The 21828-nt window shown below is 35.0% G+C and overlaps 1 long non-coding RNA gene across 1 annotated transcript in view; it reads right to left on the reverse strand.

The window, feature by feature from the left end:
- Positions 1-21828, reverse strand: part of LOC309664998 — a 475535-nt gene that overhangs the window by 275087 nt on the left and 178620 nt on the right. Inside the window, exon 2 of the long non-coding RNA XR_014266138.1 lies at positions 5771-5885. This is a non-coding gene — a long non-coding RNA (uncharacterized lncRNA). The remainder of the gene's footprint in view (positions 1-5770; positions 5886-21828) is intronic.

Below are 21828 nucleotides of genomic sequence, written 5' to 3' on the forward strand. Positions count from 1 at the left end.
AATTAATGTGTCCACACGATGACACCACACATACACTAACGGGATAAGAAAAGATTTTTTACTTATATATGGAAATTTTTTTGAAGAGAAGAACGTAGTCATTTAAGCTGGTCGGAAATGGCTTAATGGTCAGAAGGGCTTTGGTTTCCCTTGTGGTTTGCAGGGGGAGCAGGCTGAAGGTTTTGCGGGCTGCAGTTCCCATGGTTTGAACTTTCTCATCAGGGGTAACGGAGGCCACAAGCAGGCATTATTTGCTTGTCCACATGTGGGGCAAGAGGGGAAGAGAGAAGAGTGGGGTCTAAAAGTGGTCAGCATTCAAGTGTCAAAAGTGGAGTCAGACTCTCCTCTTTAGAAGGATTAAAAAACTACAATTTTATTTGGAGCCAGAAATGTCAGGAATGAAATAAAAATGTCAAGGCATCTTATACTTTAGTTTTCTGTTTTAGTCATGAGGTCTAATAGAAACTTTCTTCTATAAAATGATCCCCTTCTTATGACCCATTTGAAGTACAGCTGCGTATCCTTAATAATCGCTGCAAATAACAAATGGTTTTTAATCTAAAAAGACCTATCTTGCATCTCCAAATGGAGTTTAATTTCCCCTCTGTGTGTCCTTAGTGACTCATTTATACTTCTACTATTACATTTCCTATTCCATGTAATTATTTGTTACATGTTGTCGAACCATGTTTTTCCTATTCTCCAGAATTTTGGATGAAGGCCTAAAGCTTGGAAAACATGTTTACAAGGTTTCTGTGTGAGATGTCTCTCATTTGCTCATCAAGATCTGCTCTCCAATTTTCTCCATCTTTCTCCATTCCTCTCTCTACACCATATGAAAATCACTGGATTCTTTTGCCCTCTGGCTCCTGTTTGGTTTTAGCCAATGGGGGACTCTGGCAGATATGGAAAGTATAAGAGAGGAAGGTGTGTGGGTCACTTTGGTATGACTGCAACTTCAAGGGAAGGTCACATCCCCTCTCAAGGCAGCCTCTCATTAACTTTCTTCTGTAGTTTCTGATAAATTCTTCCTCTTCATTTGTTAAGGTTGTCAGAGCCTTAGGGTTCTGCACCATCTTTTATGATTTTCTTTACTCTTTCTACACATTTGTCAGTTGTCCTGTTATTAAACTCTTTATGAAAAATATTGAATGTGCCATTTATTTGCTGCTGGGAATCTGATTTACACACACCCTAAGATTACTGAGAAGTGTAATACACATCTATGCCAGAATCACCAAGGGAGAGAACAGATGAAATTGGAAACTTAATCTTTATCACTCCATCAAACTTAAGAGAAGACCAGAAATTCAGAAGGAGATTCATTGATAAATTTTATGAGAGTGTTTTGACTTTTCTCCTCTACTCCCCAAATTATGGGTATATATATATATATATTGTTTTCAAGAAGGAAAGCCAGGACTTTCAGCCTTGAGTTACAGAATTTTTGGGCTGCAGAAACTAGAGAACCATCTTCATATAGCTTCTTGAATATAGTTTGGTGTATTTGTTTTTGATTGTTGCTGAAACAGATTAGAAACTAGTGGTTTAAAGCTACACAAATTTACTATTGTTTTGTTCTGGAAGTCAGAAATCTGAAATGGGTCTTATAGGGTTAAAATCAAGGTATCTCTCGAGCTTCATTCCTTCTGCAGGCTATAGGGGGAAATATCTTTGCCTTTTTTAATTTTTATAGGCTGCTGGCATTCCTTGTCCACATCACTCCAACCACTGCTTCCTGCATCTCATTTCCTTCTCTACCCTTCTGCTTCCCTGTTACATGGACCTTGGAGATTATACTGGGCCTACCTGGAAAATCCAGGATAATCTATCCATTTCAAGATACTTAATAAAATCACATATGCAAAGTCCTTTCTGCCACATAATTTAACACATTTCCAAGGTCTGAAAATTAGGGCATAGATATCTTTGGGGGGGGGTCATTATTCGACCCATCACATAGAGTGAGAGACTTTTGAGTACAGAGGGTTATTTGTACCCTGGAAATTGGGAATTGTGTGAGCACAGCTGCTGGTTCTGTTTCTTAAGTGAAAAATATAAAGACTAAATGCAAGCTGCAACAGTTTGCAAACATGGGATAAAGAGACTGATTGTCATTTGGAAAATTGTACTTTCACCATTTAGCGGAACTAGGATGTGTAGCATTCTATGGACTAAGTGAAGTCCATGGAAATGGAAGGCTTGAGTCATTATGAAGGGACCCAACCTAGGAGGGGTTACCAGGGTGGAGGAACTTCAGAAGTAAGAAATTCTGTGTGGCAGACCACAGAACATACAGCGAGAGGGAGGGTGCTGTCACAGATCACAATGGGGGAGGTCATGTCCCAAGTCAGAGGATAGGGCAGTATGTCACTGTAGAGGGTTGAAAAGTAAACATAAATGCAGTGAAGCAACCACATGAGTGTCTGCAACAACAGCAGGCACATGGCCAGAAAATATCATCCAAAGAGATAATTAATACAGCAACAGGCAAATAAAATAACCTTAGCACCTTTCCTTCTGTCCTCTCACAGCCAAGACCCTAGAATAATAAGAAGGGAAAAGGGGGCGGAAAGGGAATATTGCAGAGTGGACCACTCTTCCTTTGCCACTGATGATTCCTGAACCAAAGGAAAGAACTGAGTTGAGGAAAGACAAATTATTGGCCTGGTATTCGAGACTGAATTTTTAGAAAATATCTATTAGACTCTACTGGATGTTTTAATAAGTAAACCCAATTTTCTTCTAATTACAGAAATACCTTCTGATATATGTTTATGACTAGGGACAGTAAAATCAGAGAGAACACATTTGAAAATAATGAAATATTGTCATACTTTATTTTTAGCCTATCAAGTCCAGCCCATTCCAGAAAAAAAAATTAAAAAGCTATGCAGAAGAGCACTGTTAATGTTAAGCTCTTTTTCTTTACCTTTAGATTCTGAGTACAAAGAGAAGAAGGTCTCCTTCTAATAATTTTAGTATGATAGGGCTGTGTTTCTATATTCCTCCTTTTGTTTATTTCATTCTACTCCTGAGGAAAAGGGACTCTTTTTGTATTGTTTTGTTTAGTTTGGCTGCACAGCGTGGTATGTGGGATCTTTGTTCCCCCACCAGAGATTGAACCCATGTCCCCTGCGTTGGAAGCACAGAGTCTGAACAACTGCACTGCCAGGGAAGTCCAGGGAGTCTTTAAAACTAGAAATACATCAACTTATGCTCTGATACATGGTGTATATTACATAGAAAAAGGTATTTTTAAATTATTATTTTTTTAATTTTTATTGAAATATAGTTGATTTACAATGTTGTGTTAGTTTTAGATATACAGCAAAGTGATTCAATTATACATATATATGTATATTCTTTTTTTTACATTATCTTCCATTTATAGGTTACAAGATATTGAGTACAGTTCCCCGTGCTATCCAATAGGTCCTTGTTAGTTATCTATTTTATATATAATAGGGTGTATATGTAAATGCTCTTTTCTGATGCATGTGAAAAACCTAAAATACCCACAAAAGACTAAAAGGATGTTGTCAGCTTTCTAGGATGTAATCTAGAAAATTAGTTTTGACTTTGTAGCACACTTAGGTGGAATAAAGTTAATGAGAGGAATGATAAAAACAATAACACAAACACATAGAGCAACAAACCCAACAAGTAAACAAGCAAATGAAAAAACACCTTTGGAGTTGGTAAGAAGGTAAAGGAATAAAACTATAAGAAAGAAGGAAAATTATAGGAATGCCCTTTATATAATGAAAAAGGAAGAGTACCTTTTATGTCATTTTCTAGAAATCGTAGGTGTTCATCATCATCAAATATGATACAATAGGTAGTGAATAGAAGCTTTCAGAAAACAAAAGTTTCCATCATAAAAATTATATTTCATAGATTTATTTCTTAGTCTTGCATTCTACAACTATCCATAGAATTTTCTAAAAACTGATAGGTTTGCCAGTATGTTAAGCTTGAAAAAATTTTGAAAACAAAATTTAGTTTTAACTAAAGCAAGGTATAAAATCATCATGTCAGAATTTCAAGAGGAGTGAAAGAATAAAATAGTTTTCTTAATCTGTGTAAATATTGTCTATAAATATATCATTACAGAATAATTTGAATCAATTACATTTAGTTGGAATAATAATTTTTTGACTTTGTTCACGATTTCTCAAGGAAGCCTACCTTTTCTATATACAATCGTCTAATAATAGGATGTCGACATTTACCACTAATCAATAGTCACAGTTTCTCCACCCTTATTCTCAGAAAACCAAAAGAAAATGAAAAAGAAATAGAGCAGTTAAATAGCATACAACTATCATTATGCCTGCTTCCTGGTTTTCATGACATTGGAATGATGAATTTTTTATGGAAAATCTGCCTATCATAGACCACATACTCAGTGATAAAGTTATCCTATGCAGTCCATGAAGAGCTCTCCAGACATTATTTTAGATTTTTTTGAAATTAATTGTAGCAAATGAATTGCTTGAAGTATAGAAAATCTCAATTTTCATACTTTACTATAAATGTAGAAATTATAGAAAATGAAATGTGCAATCTGTATATAATGATCAATTCAGAAATCTAGTCCACTATTAGAGTCTTTTTTTTTTTTTACATTGAAGTATAGCTGATTTACAATGCTGTGTTAGTTTCTGGTGTATACCAAAGTGATTCAGTTATACATGTATACATATATTCTTTTTCATATTCTTTTCCATTATGGTTATTTTTTTTTTACAGGATACTGAATACAGTCCCCTGTGCTATATAGTGGGTCCTTGTTGTTTATTTATTTTATATATAGGAGTTGTATCTGCTAATCCCAAACTCCTAATTTACCCTACCCCCTTTCCCCTTTGGTAACCATAAGTTTGTTTTCTATGTCTGTGAGTCTATTTCTGTTTTGTAATTAAGTATGTTTGTGTCATATTTTAGAGTCCACATATAAGTAATATCATATGGTATTTGTCTTTCTCTGTCTGACTTACTTCACTTAGTGTGATAATCTCTAGGTCTATCAATGTTGCTGCAAATGGCATTATTTCATTCTTTTTTATGGCTGAGTAGTATTCCATTGTGTATATATACCACATGTTCTTTATCCATTCATCTGTCAATGGACATTTAGGTTGCTTCCACGTCTTGGCTACTGTAAATAGTGCTGCTATGAACACTGCAGTGCATGTATCTTTTTGAATTATAGTTTTATCTGGATATATGCCCAGGAGTATGGGATGGGCTTTAGAGAAGTTCCTGGCAATTAGGTCTTCATTAAATTGTGACCATTATTGTATTGTGATTGTTGGTTTGATTTGGAAAATTGACAAAATGCCTGAAACCTCTTACAAGAACAAGGCCAAGAGCACTTGTAGTGATAAAATCACTTTGTTTTTTTGGGAATTAGTGATCATGTTCAGTCTGGACTTTAATTTCTGTGAGGATTCACAGATGGATTAATATTTGAATATGGAAGACATTTTTCTTTACACCCATTTGACACATCCGTAAATGGTATTCTCCTTTCCTCCAAAAACACCAATATAATTTTATAGATTTAAAATTAAAGTTTCTATCCCACAGAAACTTCTTTGGGATATCCTAAGGATATTTTAAAAAATTGAAACCCCATCTGTAATCTTAAGTATCAATGGTGAAATAAAGCAGGAGATAAACATTACTTACTTGAAGTGATCAGTTTTAGAGATAAATTACCTAATTTGATAAGCCATTTAATTCTGTAAAAGAGATAACTTACCTTGTAAAGGGCCTTGCTCTAGTTCCAAAGGGAAGAACACTTTATTCTTCTATCTGTAACATGATGCTCACATCCAACAAGAATTAAGAGAAATGGCACCACTTAGCCTCTTGAACTGCAGCAAACACAAGAGAGCAAAGAATTGGAGAAAGAAATGTTAAATGATTGAGTGCAAATGAAGCATTGTATGAAGCAATTCAGATAAAGTATTTTAAATCCAAAAATAATGTTTTCAGGGAAGAGTACTTTGACTACTAATTATATAACTTATAACTTACAATGCCAATGACCCTGGCTTTTGAGGTTTTGTGAACAATTTTAATTTAGAAGTATATTGTTGGCAAACCACACAGTTTTCAGCAAGTCAGTTAGAAACAAGCAGGAAGTTACCTTAATAGAATCACAGATTATAGTGTCTTTCCCCAGTACTTTTGACTTAAGTAACATCTATTATAGGCTAAGCAAGCGATATCATTGTTTCAATTTTTCTCAGCCCATTTTTTTTTAAACTCCAGAGAACTAATTCTGACAAAGATTTCTCAGAACATGTGTTTGTGATTCCCTTACAAGACTCCTGGGTCACTAGGAAACTGTTAACATTTAGTGAACTTTATGCAATTAGCTCTGTCCTTTGGGTGTTCAAACACATTTTCTTTATCCTTACTCTGTGTATGGGAAAAGAAAATTTATAGTAGAAATGTAGTCTTGCAATCTTCATTAAAGTCTCCCAGGGCACTTTACAATCATTAAAAGTTATAATTAGCACTGAAGAACATTCAACTCCTAAAAGGATCGTTTTGTAAACTAATAATTTTTTTTTAACATCTGTATTTTAAAACCTCAAAACAGTTTAAGTGCTCCTGACTTCAACTGATAATGACTTCCTAAGTATAGAGGAAAGAACCCAAAGTGTTTTTAAATGCTCTGAGACATATTTCCTGATCCCCTCTAGATTCTGTTCATTGAAAACAGTCAATTATTTATGTAGGTTAAGAAGGGTTTCTTTATTTAAAAGAAAGGCTTCAAGCAAAGAGATAAGTAAACTATAGGAGTAGGTTGGCTAAGGAGACTATGATGAGTTATGAATTTTACTCTATGTCTTAAGTATGCAACTAGTTAAAATTAGGCCTTTATATTGATATCTTCTGTTATATTTTTAGGAGTTTAGCTTTATATGGTAGATGTTGTTGGGTGGGAACTCAAGCTATGTATACAATCATTTCTTCCCAGCCATCATCCAGCTGGGGTTATATATATGACACAATTCTAGTCAATATCATTGTCAAGAACTCTGAAAGATCTGATATTTTACACTATTTGCAAACTAACAAATGTGCCTGTCACAGTTTATTGGATGCTGGTAGAAGACACAAATCTTCTGGATCAAAGAAAAAGGACAATTATTATTCACAAAATAGCAGTAGCCAGAGTATCATGTTCTTGTACTGATTCTTTACCAATGCAAGTCTGTAAAACTTGACCAATAACGAAAGGGAAAGCTCTTTTAAAATTATGACTGTTCATCACATATATAGGCAGCAAAAAGAAAGAGAAGTAAAGGTGCCTGTGTCTATGTCATCTGTCCCTTAGGATAGCACTGAAACAAAAGGAAACAGATGACATGACTATACAGCATGAGCGTTGGGAACTCCTTTTGCAGAGAAGCTGATGTCATGCTGTAGCTAAACAGTCTCAGAGTCTGCAGCAGTACCCTAAGGAGGCAAGGCAGACAGCCTCATAGCTCATCAGAAACTGGAAGGCTAAGAAAAAATGTCTCATGACAGTATCCCAGGGGAAATAGGAAGCAAGTAGAAAATGGCCTTTTAACAGCTCTTCACAAACATCATGATCTCACGTTCCAGGAGGATCACAGGGCATTCTGCAAAGACTTAGTCAAGTTGAAGTCAAGTCTTGCCTATGTGGTCTACATAGAAATGTGCAAGGTTGCTAGGGTGCCATGGTAGAGTCATTCTCACAGATTCTGCAAGCGTCAGCTCCTACAGGCAATACAGTAATAGTCAAGAGAACCCAGAACACACTGTGGGTTGCATTACAGAAGAGGCACTCTGAGCCTAGGAAACCTCAACCTTTTATAAAAGCTGCAATCAAATATGACTGCCCTTTATCCCAGAAGTAGATACAATATTATATTGATTTTATTGGACAACACACAAACTTGCCCTCTGCTCTGCTGGGAGATTCTACTTCCCAAGGCTATTTCCCACATAAATACCTTTGAACGATTTTATATAACAAAACACTGTTGGTGCCTTTGCAAACATGCAAAATCATAAGAGACTCATGGAAAATTGTCTCCAAATATTCATGTATTAAGAAGTAGCAGGTGAGAGTGGCCAAGATGGTGGAGTAGGAAGACCCTGAGTTCACCTCCTCCCATGGGCACACCAAAATTACAGCTATTTACAGAGGAAATATTGATGAGAAAGACCAGAGAACTAGAAAAATCTGCATCTAAATATATAAAGAAGGAACCATCATGAAGCAGGTAGGAGGGGCAGAGATGCAGTAGAGTCAAGTCTCACATACCTGGGTGGGCAACCTGCAAACAGGAAGATAATTTAAATTGCAGAAGTTCTCTCCAAGGCACGAGGAGCAACAGGCCCACATCGTGCTCCCCAGCCCAGGGGTCCTGTACCAGGAAGACAATCCCCCCAGAACATGTGGCTATGAAGGCTAGCAGGGATTATTTTGGGGAGATACAGAGGGCTGTGGGGAAAAGAAACTCTACTCTTAAAGGACACATACAAAATCTCATATGCTCCAGGACCAAGGACATAAGTAATGACTTGAAAGGAGCCTGGGTCAGACCCACGTGCTGATTCTGGGGAGACACCCAGAGAGGCGAGAGGCAACTAGAGCTCACCCTGGGGACACAGACATTGGTGGCAGCCATTTTTTGGAGCTTGTTCTCCTAAGAGGATACTATTGCTGGCAAACACCATTTTGGAATTCTCCCTCTAGTTTATTAGTGCTGGAATGCAGCCCTACCCACCAACCTGTCAGAACCATTACTGGGATACCTCAGACCAAGCAACTAGTGGATGGGGAAACAGTCCCACCCATCAGCAGGCCAGTTGTCTTAAGACTGCCTGAGCCCACAGTGGCCACAAGAACTAGCCCCATCCATCACAGGACCTAGGACATGGTCCTATATACCAGTGCATGGGCACTAGCTCCAGAACCCCCAGGGCCCTGCACCAGAGACCCTGGGACCCAGCTCTGCCCACCAGTTGGCAAGCATAAGGCCCAGGGCTCCATGGGCCTTGGTCCACCCACCAAAGAGCCAACACCAGCTCTGGGTCACCCTGGGCCCTGCAGCCAGAGACCACAGGACTTAGCTACACCCACCAGTGGGCCAGCACGAGTGATAGGACCCAGTTTCATCACCAGTGGGCAGGTACCAGCCACAGGATCACCTGATTCACAGCCCCATCCACCAGCAAGTAGACACCATTTCCAGGACCACCACAGCACTGCAGCCTGCCATGTTAGCACCCAGTCCACCTACCTGCAGGCCAGCACTAGCCCAGGAATCCCCTGAGCTCTGGCCCTACCCATCAGCAGGCCAACACCAGCCCTGGAACCCCCCTGCCAGGTCCCAATTCCACCCACCAGGAAGCCAACACCAGCTTCAAGACACCTTGGATCCCTCAGTCAGCTGCCCCAGGATCCAGCCCCACTCAACAGTGACCAACACCAGATTTGAGCCCCATAGACTGCATAGACAGCCATTTCAGGAACTGGCCTCACACACCAGCAGGCTGACACTAGATCCAGATAATCCAGCCTTGCAACTATTGATCCCAGGACTCAGCTCTGCCCACCAGTGGACCAGCAATAGACCTGTGACCCTCGGGACTCTGCAGTGACTTACCTCATGAATTGGTCTTGTGTACCAGCAGCCTCAGCACAAGGCAGGACTTGGCAACCAAACAGACTGGGGGCCTGTCACACATACCAGACCACCCACAGTACTCAGACTCCCACAAGAGAAGGACCCACACAGCCCACAGAGGGTGCACAGCTAGAGCACATAGCTCTGGTGACAAAAGGGGAGTTCACTGCTGGGATGCATATGATTTCTTCTACAAAAAGCCACTTCTTCAAGATCAGGAATCACAAACAAACCTCCAAATACATAGAAATAAACACAGCAAATCAGGCAAAATGAAGTGACAGAGGAATATTTTCCAAATGAAGAAGCAAGATAAAACCCCAGAAAAAGAACTAAGATAAGAGAAGATAAGCTATCTACCTAATAAGATTTCAAGGTAATGATTATAAAGATACTTAAAGAACCTAGGAGAAGATTGGATGAACAGAATGAGAAGTTACATGTTTTTAACAAAGAATTAGAAGATATAAAAAAGAACCAAAGTGAAATGAAGAATACAATAACTGAAAGAAAAAATACTCTAGAAGGAATCAACATCAGATTAGATGATATAGAGGGACAAATCAGCAACCTGGGAGACAAAGTAGTGGAAATCCCTGACGCTAAACAGGAAAAAAAAAAAAAGAATAAAAAGAAATAAGGACAGTTTAAGAGACCTCTGGGACAACATCAAGCTATTAATATTTACATTATAGGGGTCCCAGAAGGCAAAGAAGAGAAAAAGGAGCAGAGAACATACTTGAAAACATAATGAATGAAAACTTCTCTTACCTGGGAAAGGAAACAGACATCCAGGTCCCAGAATTATAGAGAGTACCAAACATGATCAATCATGAGAGGACCACACCAAGACACATTGTAAATAAATGACAAAAAAAATAAGATAAACTACTAAAACCAGCAACAGAAAAGCAACAAGTTATGTACAAGGGAATTCCAATAAGGCTATCTACTGATTTTCAGCAGAAACTCTGCAGGCCAGAAGGCAGTGGTACAATATATTTAAAGTGATGAAAAGGAAAACCCTACAACTAAGAACATGCTACAGAGCATGGTTTTCATTCAGATTTGATTGAGAGATCAAAAGTTTTACAGACAAGCAAAAGCTAAGAGTTTAACACCAGGAAATAAGGTTTACAAGAAATGTTAAAGGGACTTCTCTAATCAAAGAAAGGCCACAACTAGAAAAATTAAAATTATGAAAGAAAAAAGCTCATTGTTAAAGGCAAATATACAGCAAAAGTAGTAAATCAAGCATGTAAAGAGCTAGTAGGGAGGTTAAAAGAAAAATGTAGTAAAGTCATCTATATCTGCAATAAGTAGTTAAGGTATACACAAAACAAAAAGCTGTAAAATAAAATGTCAAAAACAGTAAACATGGGAGGGGAGTAGATTCAGAGTTGTTACAATGCATTTGAACTTAAGACATGAGCCACTTAAAATAATCATACACACACACACACACACACACACACATACTGCTCTATATAAATTTGCATGGCAACCACAAACGAAAAATCCATAATAGATACACACACACAAAAGAGAAAGGAATCCAAACAAAATACTAAAGATAATTATCAAATCACAAGGGAAGAAGAACAAAAGAAGAAAGGAATAAAAAGAACTACATAAACAATCCAAAAGCAATTAACAAAATGGCAATAAGTACATACCTAGCATTAATTGCTTTAAAAGTAAATTGACTAAATGCTCCAATCAAAAGACACAGAGTGGCTGAATGGATACAAAAACAAGACCCATGTATATGCTGACTACAATAGACTCACTTCAGATCTAAAGACACACAGAGACTGAAAGTGAGGGAATGGTAAAAGGTATTCCATGCAAATGGAAATGAAAGGAAAGCAGGGGTAGTAATACATATATCAAACATAACAGACTTCAAAACAAAGACTGTAACAGGAGACAAAGAAGGACATTATGTAATGATCAAGGGATCAATCCAAGAAGAAGATATAACAATTGTAAACATAATGCACCCAACATAGGAGCACCTAAGTAAAACACAAATATTAATAGACATAAAGTGAGAAATTGACAGTAATACAATAATAGTAGGGAACCTTAACATCCCAAGTATATCAATGGACAAATCATCAGTAATAAAACACTGACCTCAGATGACTCATTAGATCAATTGGACTTAATAGATGTAAATAGAACATTCAACCAAAAGCAGCAGAATACATATTCTTTTCAAGCTCACATGGGACATTCTCTAGGATATCTCACATGCTAGGCTGAAAAACGAGTCTCAGTAAATATAAGGAAACTGAAATAATATCAAGCATCTTTTCCAACCACAATATTATGAGACTAGAAATCAACTACAAGAAAAAAAAGCAAAAAAACACAAACATGTAGAGGCTAAACAATATACTACTAAACAAACAATAAATCATTGAAGAAATCAAAGAAGAAATAAAAAAATACATGAGACAAATGAAAACAAAGACATCAATTCAAAAATCTGTGGGATGCAGCAAAAGCAGTTTTAAGATGGAAGTTTATAGTGATACAAGCTTACCTCAAGAAACAAGAAAAATCTCAAATAAACAACCAGACCTTACCCCTGGGAACTAGTTCAAGTTCCAGTTCAAAACCTGGAACTAGTTTTCTAGTTCAAGGGAACTAGAAAAAGAACAACTAAAACCTAAATTTAGTAGAAAAAAGAAATTATAAAGATCAGGGCAGAAATAAATAAAATAGAGACTAAAAGAACAATAGAAAAGATCAATGAAAGTAAGAGCCAATTCTTTGAAAAGATAAACAGAATTGATAATCTTTACCCAGAAAAAATGAAAGATTGTCCAAATCAATAAATTCAGAAATGAAAAAGAAGTTACAATCAACACCACAGAAACATGAAGGATCTTAAGAGATTACTATGAACAATTATACTCCAATAAAATGGACAACCTAGAAGAAATGGACAAATTTCTAGAAATGTAAAATCTCCCAAGGCTGAACTAGGAAAAAACAGAAAATATGACCAGATCAACTACCAATAATGAAATTTCATCAGTAATTAAAAAAAATCCCAACTAACAAAAGTTCAGGACCATATGGCTTTAGAAGTGAATTCTACCAAACATTTAGAGAAGAGTGAACACCTATCTTTCTCAAACTAATCCCCAAAATTGCAGAGGACGGAATTCTTCTGAACTTACTCTGCAAGACCAGCATCATTCTGATACAAAAATCAGACAATAATGTTACAAAAAAGAAAATTACAGACCAATATTACTGATAAACATAGATGCAAAAATCCTCAACAAACTATTAGCAAATGAAATTCAACAATACCTTAAAAGGATCATACGCCATGATCAAGTGGGATTTCTCCCAGGGATGCAAGGATGTTTAAACATATGCAAATTTATAAATTCTATATACCACATTAACAACTGAGGAATAAAAATCATCTCAATAGATTCTGAAAAATCTTTCAGCAAAATTTAACATCTATTCATGATAAAAACTCTCAAAAAAGTGGTTATAGGGGAAATACACCTTAAGAAAATAAAGGCCATATACGGCAACTCCACAGATAAAAATCTTAGCCATTGGTGAAAAGATGAATTATTTCGTCTAAGATAAGGAACATGACAAGGATGACCCCTCTCACCACTTCTCTTCAACATGGTATTGGAAGCCCTAGCCACAGCAACCAGAAGAAAAAGAAATAAAAGAAATCCAAATTAGAAAGAAAACTGCTTGTAGTTGACATGATACTAAACATAGAAAATTCTAAAGATGCAACCTAGAAAACTAGGAAAAGCTAGCTCTAGAAAACTACTAGAGCTCATCACTGAATTTGGTAAAGTTGCAGAATACAAAATCAATATACAGAAATCTGTTGTATTTCTAAACACTAACAAGTAACTGTCAGAAAGAAAAATTAAGAAAACGATTCTCTTTACAATCTCATCTGAAAGAATAAAGTACCCAGGAATAAATCTAACTAAGGATATAAAATACCTGTACTAAGAAAACTATAAGACACTGATGAAAGACAGTGAAGATGACACAAACAGATGGAAAGTTTACCGTGTTCATGTATTAGAAGAATTTGTATTGTTCAAATGACCATACAACCCAAAGCAATCTACAGATTCAATGCAATTCCTATCAAAATACCAATGGTATTTTTTACAGAAATAGAACAAATAATTCTAAAATATGGAAACACAAAAAACCCAATAGCCAAAACCATCTTGAGAAAGAAGAACAAAGTTGTTATCTCACTTTCTGATTTCAAACTACACTACAAAGCTACAGTAATCAAAACAGTATGATATTGGAACAAAAACAGACACATAGATCAATGGAACCAAACAGCCCAGTAATAAACTCACACTCATATGGGCAATTAATCTATGACAAAGGAACCAAAATATACAATGAGGCTAAGATAACCTCTTCAATAAATGGTATTGGGAAAACTGGACAGCTCCATGTAAAAGAATCAAACTAGACTACTCTCTCACACCATGCATGAAAATAAATTCAAAGTACATTAAAGACTTTAATATAAGATCTGAAACCATAAAACTTCTAGAAGAAAACTTAGGCAGTAAGTTATTTGACATGAGTCTTAGTAATATGTTTTTGGATATGTCTTCTCAGGCAAAGGAAACAAAAGCAAAAATAAACAAATGGGACCATATCAAACTAAAAAAATTGCTTGCACACTGAAGGAAATCATCAACAAAATAAAAATGCCACCTACTAAATGAAAGAATATATTTGTAAATGATATATCTGATAAGGGGTTCAAATGCAAAATGTACAAAGAACTTACACAGCTCAACATAAATAAAACAAACAACCTGACTAAAAATGGGCAGAGTATGTGAGTAGACATTTTTCCAGAGAAGACATACAGATCACCAACAAACATATGAAAAGATGCTCAACGTTGTTAATCATCAGAAAAATGCAAATTAAAACAACAATGAGATACCACCTCACACCTGTCAGATGACTATCATCAAAAAAGACCACAAATATCATTATCATAATCATTTCATGGTGTATGTAAGTCAAATCATTATGCTGATCACCTTAAACTCATACGGTGCTGTATGCCAATTATATCTCAATAAAAGTGGAAAAAAAAGAAGAAAAAGAAAAAAGAAGTAGCAGGTGTTAATGCTTAGTAAAGCTTCTCAGATTTTGCTTTCCTTACTAAAACAAAACAAAATAAAACAAAACAAAACAAAAATAGACTAAGCAGGCCCAACCTGGGCTTCATTGCCCTTGCACCCACTCCCTTCCTTGAACATAAATATAACGTCTAATATATTGTAGGACCGAGGGGCCAAGAGCAAAATGATTCCACATAAGGATGGTAGAATGGAAAAATAGGAGCCCATTTCCACAGAATATTGTTAAACGTCTTCAGTTGCCCTGGACTGCCCTCCTTCTCTTTGTGTGTGTGTGTGCGCACATGTGCGTGCATGCATGCATGCATGTGCCAATGAGAGAGAGAGAGAGAGAGAGAGAGAGAGAGAGAGGAGAGGGAAGATGCTATTTGCTTAAGCAACCATGAGCCAAATATTCTGTTGCTTGCATTTGAAAACATTCCAAATCAAAAAAACTTTAATTCAGAAGAAACTGTATGTCATAATTCCTCGACATTGAATGTTATCTCCAAATCTCCATTATTAGATGGAACCAAACTCTCATTTGATGCTATTATTTCTAAGTTATCATTACTACCTTATGCTTAGTTGTGTGACTTTATGACATATACTCAGTCCACATTGGACTATTTCCTCTTCTGTTGCATTTGAGATATTATAATTGGCTTGGTGGGGAGAGTAAGTTATAATGGTTATAAATGTATCTCCTGAGGCCTATATAGATGCTTAATAAACATCAGTATCCTTAGAGCAAAATGCTCCTGATAACCTCCTGTGAAGATAATGGTAACTAAAATTTCCTTTATTCAGTATATGCAAAAGTGTTTTTATCAATTTCTAAACACATCATTTAATTCAAAGGTTTAACAGGATTTTTAGATGTTTTGATCCCTAAGTCATGTTTCTTAATAATTTATGTTCATGGGTTTTTTTCAAACGAATTATCATGGAACCAAATAGAACAGCAGTAATTATTTTACCTTTATTCTAGTGGCAAATAAATTTACTGAATTGCTTTAAAAACTCTTAGAAAAATTAGGTATTTTAAACTTACCCACAAGTGAGGAAATATTTAATTTTTATTTTGTCATCTTTGTTGTTTTCCTCACCCTCATAACATTATTTTAGGTAAACATGTTTACCTTTAGGGAAAAATAAGAATGATTTTGAGACAAGCAATGATTTGGAGTGTGGGTAAATTAATATGTATTTTAAAATGTACACTTTTGGATTCAACTTGTTAATATTTTGTTAAGAACATTCGAATCTATGTTCATGAGATATATTGGTATGCAGTTTTCCTTTCTTGTAGTGTACATCTGATTTTGTTTAGGACAATGATGGCTTCAAAGGTTGCATTAGCAAGTATTTCCTTTGCTCCTAATATCTGGCAGAGATTGTGTAGAAATTATTTCTTAAATGATTGGTACAGATATCTCAAAAAATAATACTATAGGAATAGAGGAAATTATTAATGATGAGTGCACACAAAAAGTAGAGAAAAATTAACTATAGTCCAAAGAGTTCAGTTATAAAAAGGTTAACAGTGATTATAACATTATTATAATTATACTTACTATAACAAATTAATCATAATAATTATACTAAGATAAAGGATATTATTCTAGTACATCTATCAAAATGAACTGGGGCATAAAATTTTCATGAATAACTTATTGGAAATAAAATAAGAATGTAAGTGTGAGGGAGAGAGTTACGTATTACCAGCACTTGAACTGAATAGGAGACCTACCCTGATGATACGGGGCAGTAAAGGAATTTGCATTCAGCGATTGAATATTATTTGTCAAGTACATCCCTAATTATCACAATAATCTCATAAAGTTGTGTAATCAATCCCCTTATTTTACAAAGGATAATGTGCCTGAAGAGAACGAGAACTAGCAAGTTGAGTTTCCTTCACTCCAGAACCCTGCTACCTCTATAAGATAGCATGCTGATACCCTGGATCAGTAGACAGACCTCCCTGGAAAGGTATCAGATGATAGGATTTGGGAACCTTCTGCTAATTTGTGATAAGCTTCTCCCTATGACAGCTTTAATACTAAAATTACCCTAGTATTAGTGATTAGAAGGCTGAATGAATGGGTAGATGAATGGATAGAATAATATCACAAACAGGAGGCTTTCAAGAGTGTCAAAAAATCTGTATCTCTTTTCCATTCCCTGTCACTCATATGACCACTGAACCGGATCCTACAGGTCTTAAATTTGAATCCTAGGGAGAAGGCAATGCAATTTAAACAAAAGGGCCATTCTCCAAGATGTTGTAAACCTGAGGAGCTATGGTTTTGTGTCTCCTCATATAAATGAGATTGGAACTTAAGTTGGGTAGAACTATTCTACTCACTTCATCAGAGTTAGGATCCTGGCAGTACTGGCAGGAGGGCCTCTGCACATTAATGCTTCAGGTTCTGGGAGATCTGGGTGAAGTGAATCACATTCAGTTCTGCAGTGCATTAATGCGGGACTGTTCAGATGGATGTTAATGTTAGACGTTAGTAGTAGCCTTGGAAGGTGACTTCATTAAGATTGCAAAATGTATATATTACTTCTAAAATATATGAAGAAAATATAACTTTATATTTTATAACTAATTTTAGCTTTTTTAAAGAGCTCTTACCCCATTCATTGGTAGCAGGTGTCAGAAAACTTGTGAAGACACTGAATTGGGCAAAAATGATTACTGTCCCATTGAGTATACCCTTCCAAGTTATCTCTGCCTTTCATTGACTTTGAGCCATTTTAAATCTCTGAAATCTGTAGAACACAAATAGGAATAAAGTGTTTCTTGTCCATAAAAATACAAATTGTGTCTGGTGGAGACACACAAAAAATTACCCTAAGGATATTTATCACTGTTTTGTAAATCATTTCAGCCTTCCTGAAAGACGTTAATATGTATGTTTTTAAAATTCTCCTATGAACTGGTTGTAACATCTACTAGTTACCTCATTAATTAATGAATTAATAAAATCTTTGAAACATAAGAAAATATTTTATTTCCTTCCAATAAAATTATTTAGACTTGGTGTTTTCTTTTGTGAACTGTTATTAATTAACGATTCAAGTTTTAAATATATATAAGCACATCCAAGTTATCTATTCTCCTTGCATAAATTTTGGTAGTTTGTATCTTTCAAGAAATTGATCCACTTTATATAAGTTATCAAATTTATGGGCATAGATGTGCTCATAATATTTCTTTGTTATCCTTTAATATCCACAAGTCAGTAATGATGACCTAACTTTTATTTCTGATATTGGTAATCTGTGTTTTCTATTATTTCTTAGTTAGCCAAAGTGGAAATTTATTAATTTTATTGATCTTTTAAAAAACTGGCTTTTTCACTTTTCTCTATTTTTTTCATTTTAAATTTTATTGATTTCTGCTCTGTTTTTATTTATTTTCCTTCTGCTTGCTTTGTGTTTAAAGTGCTCTTATTGAATTTTTCTTCTTTTCTTACACATACATTCAATGCTCTAAGTTTCCCCCATGTACAGTTTTCACTATGTTTCACAAATTTGGATCAGTTTAATTTTTATTTAGATCAAAATACTTTTAATTTCTCTTGAGATTTCTTTAACCCATGATTTATTTTAAAGTGTGACTTCATCTCTCTCTCCAGCTACCATTGTATCACTCTCCTTCTTCACAAGAGTCATCTCCATGCTTCTCCCAAGGGTTCAATTGCTATTCTCTCTCAAAGTTAGCCAAATGGACCAATTTTTGTTACACAATAATCTTAATTGTCCCTGTTTGCAGATGACCTGATCTTATATATAGAAAACCTTGAAGATTTCACAAAAAATTAAAATATCAGAATAAACTTATTCATTACAATGGTAGGATACAAAACGAACAAACAAAAATCAGCTATGTTTTTATACACTAACATGAAACTATCCAAAAACGAAATTAGGAAAACAATCCCATTTAAAATTGCATCAAAAAAGAATAAAATACTCAGGAATAAACTTAACTAAGGAGGTGAAAGACTTCTATATTGAAAAGTACAAAATATTAATGAAAAAAATTAAGGAAGACACAAACAATGAAAATACATCATGTATTCATGGATTGGAAGACATAATATTATTAAAATGTTCATACTATCCAAAGCAGTCTACATGTTCAATGAAATTCCTATCAAAATCTCAATGTCTTTTTTGCAGAAATAGAAAAAAAGCAATTCTAAAATTCAGATGGAATCACAAAAGACCCCTAAGTAGTCAAATCAATCTGAGAGAGAAGACGGAAGCTGGAGGCATCACACATCCTAATTTCAAAATATATTGCAAAGCCATAGTACTTAAAATAGTGTGGTACCAGCATAAAGACAGACATGTAGACCAAAGGAACAGAACAGAGAGCCCAGAAATAATTACTTACATATACAGTCAACTGTTCATCAAGGGTACCAAAAATACACAGTGGGCAAAGGGCAGTCTTTTCAATAAATGGTGCTGGGAACTGGATAGGAACATGCAAAATTATGAAATTGGACTGATTTTTTACTATACACAAAGAAACAACTCAAAATGGATTAAAGACTTAAATGTAAGACCTGAAACTGTAAGACTCCTGAGAATGAAGGGAAAAATCTCCTTGATATTGATCTTGACAGTACTTTGATAGATATGACACCATAAGCACTGGCACCAAAAGCAAAAATAGACAAGTAGGACTATGTCAAACAATAAAAAATTCTGCACAGCAAAAGAAATAATCAAGAGTGAAAGACAACCTGCAGAATGAGAGAAAATACTTGAAAACCATATATTTGATAAGGGATCTATTTCCAAAATATATAGGGAAGTGCTACAACTCCATAGCAAAACAAACAACGTTTAAAAATGGGCTGTGGACTTGAGTAGACATTTCTCCAAAGAAGACATACAAATGGCCAACAGGAATATGAAAACATGCTCAACGTCACTAATCATCAAGGAAATGCACATCTAAACCACAATGATATACCACCTCACACCTTTCAGGATGGCAATTAATGAAAAAAAAATGTTGGCAGGATGTGAAGAAATTGGAACATTTATACACTGTTGGTGGGAATGTAAAATGGTGCATCTGCTATAGAAAGCAGTAAGAAAGTTCCTCAAAAAAAAAAAAAAAAAAAAGGACCCACCACATGATCCAGCAATCCCACATTTGGATATTTATCCAAAATATAATATATGAAATCAGGATCTGAAAGAGATATTAGCGATTCTATGTTCACTGCAGCACTATTCATAATAGCCAAAAACCTGAATGTCTACCAGTAGATGAATGTAAAAAGAAAATGTGTTATATGTACACATAATGAAATATTATTCAAACTTAAAAGGAACGACATTCTGCAATATGCAACAATAGGGATGAATAAACATATTATAAAAACAAAACTCAATACAAACAATATCTCATGAAAACAGTTGCAAAAAATCCCCAACAAAATATTAGCAAATCAAATTCAACAATGTATCAACAGAAGTATACACCATGATTAGCTGGGATTTCCCCCAGGTATGCAAGACTAGCTCAACATTCAAAAATTAATGTAACCAATCATATTAATAGGCTAAAGAAGAAAAAAAACACATGATCACACCAAAAGTTACAGAATAGCATTTGACAAAAATCCAACACACATTCCTAATAAACATTCTCAGTAAACCAGGAGCTCAGGGAAACACTCTCTAATGATAAAGAATATTTACAAAAATCTTACAGTTCTAATATCATAGTTAATGATGATAAGCTCAAATCTTTCCTAATCAGATCAGGAACAGGCAAGGAAAGTCTTTCTGTCACTATTGTTTTTGAACATCATCCTGGAAGCCTTAGCTAATGCAATATGACAAGGGGAAATAAAAGGTATAGAGATTAACAAGGAAAAAATAAAACTATGTTCACAGATCACACGATTGTTTATGTAGAATATCCAAAAGAATCAGCAAAGAAATTCCTGTAATTAGTAAGTTATTATAGCAAGATTGTAGCATGTAAGGTTAATACACAAAATTAAATACATATGTGTGTGTATATGTACGTGTGTATACTTGGAGTATGCAAATAGGTAAAATAAGGCAAATTGTTAATAGCTGGAAAAATTTTTTTAATGTGGGAATAAAATACACAACAAATAATTAACTAGAACTTTAGACTGGATTCAGTTGAGGAGAGAACATCAGTAAATTACATAGAGAACAAAGGAAGGCACTTGTAACATTGTACAGAAAGACAAAATTATAAAAGTAGTAAAATATCTGGATGTAATATGGAAAGGTTGAATATTCTAAGAAGTAGTCCAGAAAAAAAAGAGAATATAGAGTATAAAAGAAAACCATTTTGGAAAAGATTACTTTTGAAAACTTTTTTGAATTGTGGAAACACATAGGTTTGCAGATAAAAAAATGTACTTCAAATACCAAATGAGTTTAATACATACATTCAAACCAAGACATATTATAGTATAATTGAGTATCAGGAAAGCTAAAGTGGTACCCTTAAAAGCTATCAAGGGTTCAGACATAGTACAGACTACCTTCAAACGAACAATTAAACAGGGAAGAGTTTTCTCACTGGAAATATAATTTCTCTATGATATTGAAAAGATATGTATGAATGCTGAGGAATAATAACTGTAAACTAGGATTGTACATAGTCAAGTTACCATATGAGTGAAGGCAGATTAATAAAATTTTATATATAAAAGCTGAACTACATTACCATTCACTAATCTCTATTTAAACACATATTATGCAATATAGTTCATCATGATGCCAACTGAAGAAAGAAGAAAGAAGAAAGGCTTGGGAATAAAACAAAAGCCATAGAAACTTATAAAATCTATTTTAAATTTATTTAACTATTTACTATATGATAATAATATTCACATATTTTGTGTTAGAGAGATATATAATACCATCTAAAAGGATAGCATTTTGGA

The sequence above is a fragment of the Balaenoptera physalus genome (genome assembly GCF_965194825.1).
Source record: "Balaenoptera physalus genome assembly, chromosome: 7".
NCBI classification, from domain to species: domain Eukaryota; kingdom Metazoa; phylum Chordata; class Mammalia; order Artiodactyla; family Balaenopteridae; genus Balaenoptera; species Balaenoptera physalus.